The sequence below is a fragment of the Cynocephalus volans genome, chromosome 4, assembly GCF_027409185.1.
Source record: "Cynocephalus volans isolate mCynVol1 chromosome 4, mCynVol1.pri, whole genome shotgun sequence".
Taxonomy (NCBI): Eukaryota; Metazoa; Chordata; class Mammalia; order Dermoptera; family Cynocephalidae; genus Cynocephalus; species Cynocephalus volans.
The window spans coordinates 146165244-146177508 of NC_084463.1; the positions used below are offsets into that span (position 1 = coordinate 146165244).

A 12265-nucleotide genomic window follows, 5' to 3' on the forward strand; every position below is an offset into this window, starting at 1 on the left:
TAGTAAGCACCTGAATTAAATGAGAGAGGTGACCTGTCGCTATCTGGGGCGAAAGCATTCTAGGTATAGAAGGCAGCAAGTGCAAAGAAAGGCCGTAAAGTGGGACCAGGCCTGGTGTGCTAGGACAGCCCCATCAACACACCATGCTTTCTCACTCCTCTGAGGGAGGTACTGTTATTGTTCCCATTTACAGATGGGCAAACTGTGGCCAGAGAGGCTAAGAAACTTGCTCCAGGTTACAGAACAGGCAGAGGCAAGCTTCTAACCTGGCAGAGTTTGTGCTCTTAAATACTACACTATTAAATCATTAAAGAAATGATTTCATTGGCCTGGGTAGACCCAGGTACTAAAGACTTACACCTCCAGCTCCAAGTGAACTTTCCAAGCCCTGGAGGAAAACCCTGGGTGTGGTGGTAGGGGAGGGAGTGACTCAGGCTTTGGCTGGCTTCCTGCTGAGTCACTGCTCCTGGGCCGAGGAGGGAAGAAAGTGGTGCTCAATCCTCATCTCCTTGCAGTGGCAGCTTCCTGCCCTTTGGAGGAGATGCCTGGTGACAGGTCTTAACCGTACATCGCCAGTGGACAAATTCACCTGCCTTTCCTAACACCTTTCCTAACCGCTCCGTTGTGAAGTTGTGGGTGGGCTCCCTTCTTCATGTGGCCCAAAGCCAGCAGGAGAGAACGGCCCTGGAGGCTGACTTTCTGCCCAACCTAGCACTTCATTCTCCAATATGTCCTGGGTGGACGCATTCTGTCTCTTGTCAGGCTGGCTGTCTTCCCGCTCAGGTTGAACTGTTCGAGAGCAGCCATGTGCTTGGTGTGCCATGACAAAGGTGAATGAGCGGCAAAGGGCAGCCACACACACCACCCTGGGCCATGACACAGTCATAAACATAGTAAGGAAAAAAATGGGTAAGTTCTATAGTATGTATATCAAGGTGAAGACTTCAAAATAGGGATCCATGAATAGTAATAACAGCTAACATGCATTGAGCACTTAAACTGTGCCAGGCAGTATTTTAAGCACTTAACATGTTTTATTTCATTTTCATAACCCTCGTAACACCTTGTAAGGGAGGAAATTCCCATTTTATAGATAAGAAGATGGAGACACAATGATGTCACAGCTTGGAAAGGGCAGGAGGGACAGCAGGAGAAGAATCCTGGAGTCAGGAAAGTGCAAGTGCTATGTAGGGATCTGGGGTGCTGGGGCTGGGGTGGAGCTGCAGTGAATGATAAGGTGGGAAAGGATGGTGAGGCCAGCTCACAGGGTTTAGACCTGAGTTTATGTGTGGTGAGGAGACCTCCCGCTCGCTCCTTGTTTACCAAGAATCCTCAGTATTTGTTGAACTTCTGCTCCAGAATATCCTTAGATAAGAACTGTATGTTCCAGGAAATGTCCTGACAGATGTTGTCCACAGCTGGACTGTCTTCTCCTTATGATCCAGGCCCATTTCCCCTGATTCACCTCCTGGCTTTCACCGCCTTGTTCCCCAATCCCAATGTGCACAGTCGTTGTTTCTGTCTAGCTAGCACTTCCACTTTGGCAAAGCTTCTCCTCCCCATTCTTATATGACCTGGTGAGGTCACCTCACAGCCCCTTCTTGTTGGTAGACACTCTTTGTTACCTACCCAACTTAGCCTCTCTCCTTCTTGGCTTAAGAAACCCCAGTTTTGTTCAGGGTGACCATATGGCCAGCCCCAGATCATTATATGTCTAAGCCCAAAATGATAATCTTATTCTCCACTTTCCAGACTCCCTTGCAGCTTTGCTGGTAAGATCTAAGGGGAAGTCTGCTCTGGGACTTCTGAGAAAGCTTTTGATTGTTTGACAAAAGGGAACATTCCCAGCTTCTTCCGCCTGAGAACCCCACTCTATCCTCCCTAAACATAAAACAGTCATGGTGGCTAGATTGCAACTGGAAGGATATGAACCAAGGGTTGTCAGCAGCCACCATTTGCAGAAAGCCTGCCTGCTGAGGAGCAAGTATGACCAAATACAGAAAAGCAACAGGGCAAGAAGCGAAAGAGAGAAAAGTTGAGGTCTTGTTTGAATGTCTAGATCTAGATCCGTTCATACCTGAAACCAGCAACACCCTGGAATTCCAAGTGATGAGTGCACTGCATACTTTTCTTTTTCCTAATGCTCGTTTGAGATGGGTTTCCATTATTTGCAACCAAAGGAGTCTAATACCCTCCAAGGCCCTTGACAGTGAACCTTCCTCTGCCTGTGACACTGTGACCTTTCACACTGTTAGGTGTGTATGGGAGCTCTAGGCACATGTCCATTCACCTGTCTACCCTCATCCTCAGCAACTCCCTCCTTCACAAGATTATTCTATTCTCTTAGTCAAAAGCTGGCCCAGGGGTAACACCAAGGTTAAAGGTTCCAATCCCAATACTGGATAGCCACCAAAACAACAACAACAACAACAAAAAAGAAATACAGGAAATGTAGTTAGCTCACTTGGGACAGCATGGTGCTAGTAACACCAAGGTCACAGGTTCAGATCCCTGCAACAGCCAATCGCCAAAAAATAAAAAATAAAAAAATAAAAAAAGCAACAACCAAAAAACTGGCCCAAGGGAATGAGGAAACCCAGGGTGTCACCACATACCAAGGCCACTTCAATTCCCTAATGTCCTCAGAATGCCCTCGCAACACCCTTGTTTGAGAAACACTGGGGTTAAGAAATAGGAGTCAAAGAGCAAACAGGATGGGAAGGGGCAGGTGGCGTGGGGCTTGTGTGATCTAGGAGGGACCTTAGAGATCATGAGCCCTCGCCTGTTTGTTCATTGACGCAACACATTTTTGTTAAACATCTACTTTGTATCAGACTCTGAGAGGCCGAAAGGAAACTGGTGAGTATCTTCCCTCAGGCTTCTCCAAGAGGAAATAACCTTAAAATAAAACAGATGAAATCCACATTGGCAATGAGGGAGCCTTAGTACTGAATAGGATTTGGAATGTTAAAATGAGGTGTCACATTGGGATTTAGGATCTCCCTTCTTGGAAAGTGTCAGAAATGAAAATCCAAATCGCTGACTCATATTTATTAGGCAGCTCCGCGGGGTAATGCATAAAATAAGGGCTTCTGAGTGAACAGACCTAGGTTTGAATCCTGATTTCTTTCTCGAAATTTGTGATTTTAGGGCCGGCCCGTGGCTCAGTTGGGAGAGTGTAGTGCTGATAACACCAAGCCAAGGGTTAAGATCCCCTTACGGGTCATCTTTAAAAAAAAAAAAAAAAAGAAGAAATTTGTGATTTTAGACAGATTGCTAAACCTCTCTGAGTCTTAAGTATCCTTAAAGTTGTTGGTGACATTATATGAAGATAATAATACTATCTAAAATTTATTGAGGGCTTACTAACTTCTGGTTCTGATCTGAGTTCTGTATGTGCATTAACTCCTTTACTCCTCTCAACAAATGAAGAAACTGAGGCACAGAAAGGTAAAATACTTTGCTGTCCAGTTGCAGAACCTAGCTTTGAACTCAGAGAGTCTGTCTCTGGAATCTGCTTGTAACCTGATCATTTACTGCTACCCCCCCTTAATAAAAGGGGGATGAGTCACTCATCTTAAATTCATCACTCATCTCTAATGAGAGAAGATAGTGAAGTGGTAAAATACATGGGCTCTGGAGCCAGTCTGCCATGGTTTAGATCCAAGGTTTATCACTTATTAGTTATGTGACTTGGGCTATTATGAGCTAGTTATTTAACTACCTATCCCTGTCTTGATTTTCTCATTAGTAAAGTGCAGCTGATAATTATTCTTAGGGTTTGGGGGAGTTAATACAATAAACTTAGAATCATACCTGGTCCATGGAAAGTGCTCAAAAAGTGCTGCTATTAACTTCCAGGTCTCATGTCTCAGGGAGGTGTCCCCTCCCAATCTTACTCATGTTGCTATTCCCTGTCATTCACCCTCACAGCACCCTGTTCCTTTTCTTTATAGTGCTTAGGACAATTTGTAGTCATATGTAAAAGGAACCATCTCACAGGGTTATTATGATGATTACATAAGATAATGCAAGTAAAACACAAAGCTTGGTCCATGTGTAGTTCTTGACAAGTGTAAGTTGTTATTATCATTATTATCATTATTATTTACAGTGGATTCTTTCCTGGGTTAATATCACTGACATATCTACATTAGTGACAATTTCACCAAATCGAAGGCACCGTCCATTGTAACCCACACCATTACTGATGTATTTCTAATAAATAGAAAAACCACGACACAAAGCTTTCCTATCACCTAGAATTTTCATTTTATGCATATTGAAAGAGCTCTTTTAAGTCTTATTTATATAGAGATTTTTATCATATATCAAGCTGCTCTGGGGTACAGAGTTGACTATCAATACCTGTGTACAATATGTGATGATCAGATCAGGAAATTAGCATATTCATCATTACAAAGCATAATCATTCTTTGTGCCATTAACCATTTTCTTGCTAACCCCCTCCCTCTCCCCCTTTCCCACCTCTAGTAACCATAGATCTGTTCTCTCCTCCTGAAAGTTCAACATGTTTTTGTGATATCCTATTTTTAATTATACAAGTAACATGGATCATTGTAGAAAAATTAGGAAATGGAAATAAATGAAATGAAAAGGATTAAAATGATCTGAAATCTCATCTGCCATTACTGTTATTTTGGTGCCTTATTAACTTTTCTCTGTGCATATATTAAAATGTTTTTTTCTCTTTATAAAATGGGATTATTTTTATTCTGCTTTTTTCATCCCCCAAAATATTGAGAATATTCTTCTAAAGCATTAAGTATTAATTTATGCCACCCACCATTTTTAATATCTGTAAAGCATTCTGTTATGAGACTATACCATAATCTATTCAACCAGTCCCCTATTGGTGGGCATTTAGGTTATTTCTAGTTTGCTACTGTACTGAACATCCTTCCATATATCTCTTTGGACTCATGTTGTTCATTCAGTAGTGTTTTTATTTTTTTTTGCTGATTGGCCGGTATGGGGATCCTAACACTTGACCTCACTGTTATCAGGACCACACTCTAACCAAGTGAGCTAACTGGCCAGCCCGCATTTAGCAGTTTTTTATTGAGTCTCTTCTGTGTGTCAGGCTCTTTTCTATGCACTGGAGAACTATCAGTGGATTTTCCAGGGTAAAGATGCCATCATCATCATTATCATTACTATTATTGACTGTCACACATATTGCTAAACTGCTTCCAGAAAGGCTAGATTGGTTTCCATTCCCCCTTGCAATGTATGAGTCTCCCATGCCTCATCCCCCTACTGTCCTTAAGAGCCAGCTCCACACATCTGTGCAGGGAGGTGTCCAACTCCCTGCTCACCCTCTCTCCTCCTCCTTCTGGGTTCCTTCCTTGGCCACACACCCTGCCCTTCACTCTCTGGCCTGTCAGTCTAGCAGCCTCTGTGCTGCCATCTGTGGTTCATTGACCCCGTCTCCTTGCTTGCTCTGAGCAGCCCTTCAATTTTGAGGTTCCCTGCAGATCTTTCCTGCACCCACCAGGGCCCCACATAGTGCCCCCTACAAGGTCAGCCACCACTGTTTATTCCCGAGACAGAGGCTCAGACAACTAGAGAGCAAGGCTGGAGTCTGGGATTCCATGGTTGAAAGCAAGTTTGATCCTCTCTTTGCTACTCTGTTCCATTTCATCAATATCCTCAGGAACCAATCAGGGGATCTGCCTTGACCTGTGTGCAGGAGGCCTAGCCACACCTGGAATCGAATCTCAGCCCATGGTCTAATTACAGCAGGGGTGTCCCTTGGCTTCCAAGGATTTGTGCAAAGCAAGTAGCCACACGTTTGAATGGTGGGAAGAGAGGTATCAATGGTCGCATGGAATGAGCTTTCTGTTCTGAGAGTCCAGAGACCTGGGTGGTAGCCCGGCTCTGCATCATCGTACATAGCCTTTGTGATGTCTGCCCAGCTCAATGAATGCCACCCTATCTGTACATCTGCTCCTCAGTGAGAGTGATCTTTGGTAGCCGCTTTTGTCTGACATGGCCCTGTCCCCTCAGCCATAATTGGTAGTACCAGGGATGGGCATGAGATCCAAGTTGGGCCAATCATGTTCCCTCTGGGAATTGGGATTTGAAATGGGCTAGGAGTCACTATAAGAACACGAAACAGGTGAGGAAGACTGGAAAGAAGTGCACAGAGGTGCAGAGAAGGGCGGCCTGCAAGAAAGAAGCAAGAAGCAGATGGGCAGAGAGAAAGACAGCTGGCTTGGGCTCTTGGTGACTTTCTAGTTCTTGGTGCCAGGCCCTGGGGAGGCACTGCTATGTTCCTGCCCCAGGGGGTCTATGAGACACCCCAGTTTGTCTTCCCCCTTTTTGCTTAAGCTACATCTGTAACCTGCAAACAAGCAAACACAAATCTTACCTAAGGTGGTAGACAGGGCTAAATTTCAATCTTTCTGAGCCTTCATTTTTTCATCTGCGAGATGGGAATAGTAACAGTGCCCACTTCGAGGGTTGTTTAGGGCCGTAGGCTAGTGTCTATCCAGATTTATCATAACTAGTGCCTGACCAGTTAAAACATGTTGAGTATCACTCCTGATCGTAAGTGAAATAACTTTGTAAACTTTAAAATGTTATAAAACAATGTATACATATATCAAAATATTGCACTGTACCCCATAAATATGTACAATTGTTATGTATCAATTAAAAACAAAATTTAAAAATATGCCTATGTACAGCATGAGTGGATTTAGGCTCAAAAATCTACTGACTGAAAATCCTTTTATTGTTATTTTTTGTTTTTTTATTTTTCTTAAAAGATGACTGGTAAGGGGATCGTAACCCTTGACTTGGTGTTGTCAGCACCAGGCTCTCCCAAGTGAGCTCACCAGCCATCCTTATACAGGATCCGAACCCATGTTATCAGCACCACATTCTCCCAAGTGAGCCACAGGCTGGCCCTTGAAAATGCTTTTAACTAGAACTTCACATACCATCCCTCAACCCTTGCTCAAATGTTGGTTAACAGAGGGGACAATAAAAGATTTGTATGTGCAAAGCTAAAAAAAAGGTACAGAATTGTGTGTGTGTGTGTGTGAGTGTCTGTATACTTACGTGTGTATTCCACCTCCCATCCCTGTCACTATTCTCACTTGTCCTACAAACTTCTCCGTGGCCTTACATAAGTCGTTGTCCTTCTCTGGGCCTTTATTTATTCATCAGTAAATCAGGGGTGGAATGCGTGACCTTCAAACTCTCTTCCAGATCTGAGAGCCAAAAGTTGAGTTGGTTGGCTAACACACCTGCGTGTGGCCCAGGCATGCAGAAAGTACACCTGCCTCCAGCGGGTGCTGAAGGACTGCGAGGCTGGGAGTCAGGGATCCTCCCAGATAAAAAATACCAGGTTTGAGTGAGAGTTAGGTAGGATCCCTTCACCACCCAGCCCTGTTTAGGTTTATGATTCTGTGATGTGAATATCTTTCTCTAGGCATAACAGTCCTCTGGGTTGTCATTGTGTCAGCAGGGAATAGATAAGACAAGTCTAGCTTTGCCAGTAAAGCCAAGACCTCTGGGACACCTGCTGTAGCCTCAGGTGAGAATCACAGCTGGTCTGCAAACTCCTCTTTGCTATGTTTCTCTGCTCAGGATGATGGCCAGGTTAGAACCAGGCACAAGGTCAGCCTAGCTCAGCTTGCTTTCTCAGTGCCCAAAGGCTCCAAAAAATATTCTATGTTCTGTACGTCTTTGGTGACTGCAAACTTCAAGGCTTAGCTAAATCATGCATATTGGCATTTCTTAACAGCCCGGAAACTAATGGAGGTCACTTGAGAAGGGTGGAGGACTGGAATGAGGAAGATCTCATTTTTTTCCCTGCCAGTCATACAGAGGAGAGAGAGAGAGCTGTATGAAGAAAGATGGACAGAAACCTTATTGCTAAAGTGCTGCTAGGCCGGCCCGTGGCTCACTCGGTAGAGTGCGGTGCTGATAACACCAAGGCCACAGGTTCGGATCCTATATAGGGATGGCCGGTTTGCTCACTGGCTGAGCGTGGTGCTGACAACACCAAGCCAAGGGTTGAGATCCCGTTACCGGTCATCTTTAATAAAAAAAAAAAAAAAAAAGAAATCGAAGCTCAGAAAAGTTAAATGACTTGCAAATGGTAACACAGCTGGTCTAGAAATCAGCAGCACTTTATTTATTTTTTAATTTATTTTATTTTTTTTAAAAGATGACTGGTAAGGGGATCTCAACCCTTGGCTCGGTGTTGTTAGCACCACGCTCAGCCAGTGAGCAAACCGGCCATCCCTATATAGGATCTGAACCCGTGGCCTTGGTGTTATCAGCACTGCACTCTACCGAGTGAGCCACAGGCCGGCCCTCTTCGATTTCTTTATATGTAGAATGAGCAAGTTGGACCGAATGGCCTCCAAGGTTCTCTGTTGTGTGTTACATTTCACAATTCCCTGAATCTCAGAATGATAAACCCTGACAGCAGTGGCAGCATCTTTTGGCAGAGTGGACGTGAGGCTCAGAAAAAAAGCCTCATGAAATGTCAACACAGAGGAAAATGACAGCAGCAGATGAATACGAATTGAGGGAGATGAGGAATTTGTCTATATGTCCCTATCTTAAGAATCATTCATTACCTACGTGCATGCAGGGAATTCAGGGGCATCTGTATCATGCTGCCCTGGGCAAGAGGCTGAAAGTTAAAGGACTATGTAGGAGACTGCCCACGGTGGGGAAGAAATTCTGCAGAGGCACCTCTTTAGGCTCCGGATGTCTGTCCTGGGTGGTGGACCATGTAGTGGTTAACACAAGCTTGGGCTTCAGGCAGATCCATGTCTGCCTCCCAGCTCTGCCTCCTGTGTGTCTTTCAGCAAGTTACTTAAACTGTATGTGCTTTAATTTCCTCAGCCATAAAATGGGGATCATGATACCCCTATGGTATAGGGTTGTGGTAAGGATTAAATGAGATAAAATGTATAAAGTAGCTTACACAGACCTGGTACATGGTTAGCTGCCAATAATGGTGTTTACCCTTTCCCTATCTTGGATTATAGTTTCCAAGCAAGTAAATGTAAACTTTAAGGTACTCTGCTTATATGTAGTAGTCTAGGCCTTTAAAAATTCTTTTTGCTTCATTGAAAAAAAAAATCCATAATGAACTTGAGAGTGTTTTCTCAAAGTGTGTTTGGAGGACTCTAGCTGTACCTGAATTCCTGTGTGTTTCTCAGTGCAGATTTCTGAGCTCAAGCCCCAACTCTAATTGAGTCTCTGAGGGTAGCCTAGGATCAGCGAGTTAACCAAATCCACTGGCAAAGGCTGAGAGCCACACTCTTAGGCAGCATGTTGCCCTATCAGCAGACCAGGCCAGTGCTTCTCGAACTTTTATGTTCATAGGAATCTCCCAGGGATCTTGTGAAAATGTAGATTCTGATTCAGTAGGTCTGGGGTGGAGTCAGAAATTTTGCATTTCTAACAGTTCCCAGGGGATGGTCATGCTGCTGACTTGTGGACCACATTTTCAATAGCAACATATTAAAGACTCTCTAATCGTGGTGGTCATTCATGCTGTTCAACAGACATTTCTAGCTCTGGTATCTGAGCACATGGTAGGGTTGTACTTCCCTGTGTTGGGTGGAGCCGTATGCCTAGTGCTGGCTAATGAGCTGTGAGCAAAGGAGATGAGGGTCACTTCCAGGACAGAGTAGTCAGTTGCTGGTCCAAGACCCTCCAAAGGTTTCTTTCCCTTTGCCACAGCAACTGGCAATGTTTCAGATCGTTCTGCTCTAGCAGGTGGGTCCAGGAGTGCAGATGGCATGGAGCACAGCCCTCCACTGACCTGTGATGGACACACAGTGAGAGCAAGCCATGCATGTCTGCTATCTTATGGCATTGAGATTTGGCATTGTGTGTTTATTGTAGCATAACCTAACCCTACCCATCCTGATTGATGCACCAGCTTAACCCTCATCTTGCAGAAAAAGCTAAACCCAGATGAGTGACTCATCGATGCTGACACCCAGTTAGTGAAGTCTCAGGGCCCTGACTTCCAGTGTCTTTTTCTTTCCATCAATGACTGTCTTTATCACTTGAGTCTCCTGGAATATGTCCCAGGCACTTCACGTGTGTCACTTTCTTTTATCTTCACAACTGTTTGAGATCAATAAACTATTATCCCATTCTTTATGTGTGGAAATGGAGGCCAACGTTGTGCAGCAAGTATATAGGATTTGAACTTATGACCATCTGATCCAAAGCACATATTCTTGCACCATCTGCCTTAGATCTTCCAAAAAGATATGATATTTTAATAATGGCAAACATGTCCATGGTATTTACTTTATTCCAAGCAGTACTGTAAGTGCTTTAACTATTTTAATACTTATAAGAGTCCTATGAGAGAGGTATTAGCATCACCAACATCCTTATTTATAGATAAGTATATCGAAGCACAGAGAACTTAGATAACTTGTCCAGGGCCACACAGCTAATAAGAGGCAAGACGAGGATTTGAACCCAGGTAGTTGACTCCAGAGTCCATGCTCATACCTACTACACTTATTGCTGTGAGCAAGGCTGATGCATTTATCTATCTAATATGATATATATGCATACATGTGTATATATATATCATTTATACACATAATTTAGCCATAGAATTACCATAAATAATTTTTATTTGTTTATTCAGATTGCAGGGTATTTTCTTCCCTACCAGAAAGATTCCTCATGACAATTGTTCCAAGGTAATTTCTTACCCTTACTGTAGGGATCCAAGTGTTCTATACATTTAGCACAACGTGATTAAGAATTTTCCTTAACCTGAAAAAAAATTTAATTTATTTAAACATGATTGTACATATCTGTGGGGTACAGCATTGAATATCCATACCTGTGTGCAATGTGATGCTCCAATCAGGATAATTAGTGAAACCTTTTAAAAATCTTTTTAGTGGCTGGCCAGTTAGAGGGTCTGAACCCTTGACCTCAGTGTTATGATACCACACTCTAACCAACTGAGCTAACTGGCCAGCCTCAAACTAATTTATTTTTAACAAGTCTGGAAGGAGCCAGCAACTGAGAAGCCCCAGCTTCTAGGTCTCACTCATGCTGGCTCGCTCTCTTCTTGTCTACACCTCTCAGCCCTTTCTTTGAGGTGATGTTTCTGCTGCAGGCTTGACTCCTCCTGCCCCTGCCCGACATTTCTGGGCTTTGTGCAGAAGTTTTTCTCAGCCCTGGACAAAAGCTCCTTGTCCTCTAGGCCCTAAGTCTCCTCGTCACACATTCCCTGTGTTTCCAGGTACCCTGAGACCCTGGATCTTGGGTCTGTCCTGCTGGACATGAAGGTACAGGGCGAACTGGGAGCTTGACTCAGGTCCTGACAGCTCTGCAAGTGGGCTGGGAGCACAGAAGCCAGAGAGTCTTCACTGCAGGTGTCTGCCATGGGGAAAGGTGTGGACCTTTGAAAGCAGTGGCTTTGTTTCTGCGTTCTCAGACCCTGAAGTGGCTACTATAGACTTTCTTTCCTGCATTGAAAATGTCTCATGCAACTGTCTCTTTGGAAGTCAAACTTTGTTTCCTATCCACACACACATACACACACATGAAAAGAAGTAGGAAAATGCTAATGTTGCAATTGCTTGATGTCAGAAACAAAAAAGGATTGCCAAGACACTTCTGGGCTCTGAGCTGGGCAGGTGATTAAGGCACTGTTTAGGAAGGAACTGAGGTCTGGTGGACAAGAATGGAGTTCTCACCACAGCCCAGTTATTAGTCCATGGGAAATATCCTGTCACTACTATAAAGATGAAGTGCTACTTCTTCTTTTTTTTTTTTTTTTTTAAGAACTTTCTACAAATCTTCCTTTCCATTCTGATTCAATTCAAGTCTGTGAGGCTGGAAGATCTCAGGGCAGCCATGCCTGCAACATTAGCTAATCAGACTCCCAAGAAACATTCCATTCTGCTTAGGAGGGCTTCAGAGAATGGTTTGCTCATGGTGGCTTTTAAAATAAACTGAGGGTTGCCAGGCTGAATGGACTCCCTGTGGGGCTGGTGACCTGGTTCTGGGCTGGTGCCCAGCAGGCCTGCCTCCTGGTGGGATCATGGACTTATTAAACATGGTTGCCTTGCTTGTACCCTGCTTTGGGGGATTATGTAGAAAGTCCTGTACTCTGTCTCTTCCCATTTTAAAATTGGGGAAACTGAGGCCCAAGAGAGTAACAGTATAAGAAATAATACTTAACACATAGAGTACTTTATATTAACTTATTTACAAATGTCAA

At 43.8% G+C, this 12265-nt stretch overlaps 1 pseudogene; it reads left to right on the forward strand.

The window, feature by feature from the left end:
• LOC134376443 (keratin, type II cytoskeletal 8-like) overlaps window positions 1-12265 on the forward strand; it is a 53780-nt pseudogene that overhangs the window by 38337 nt on the left and 3178 nt on the right.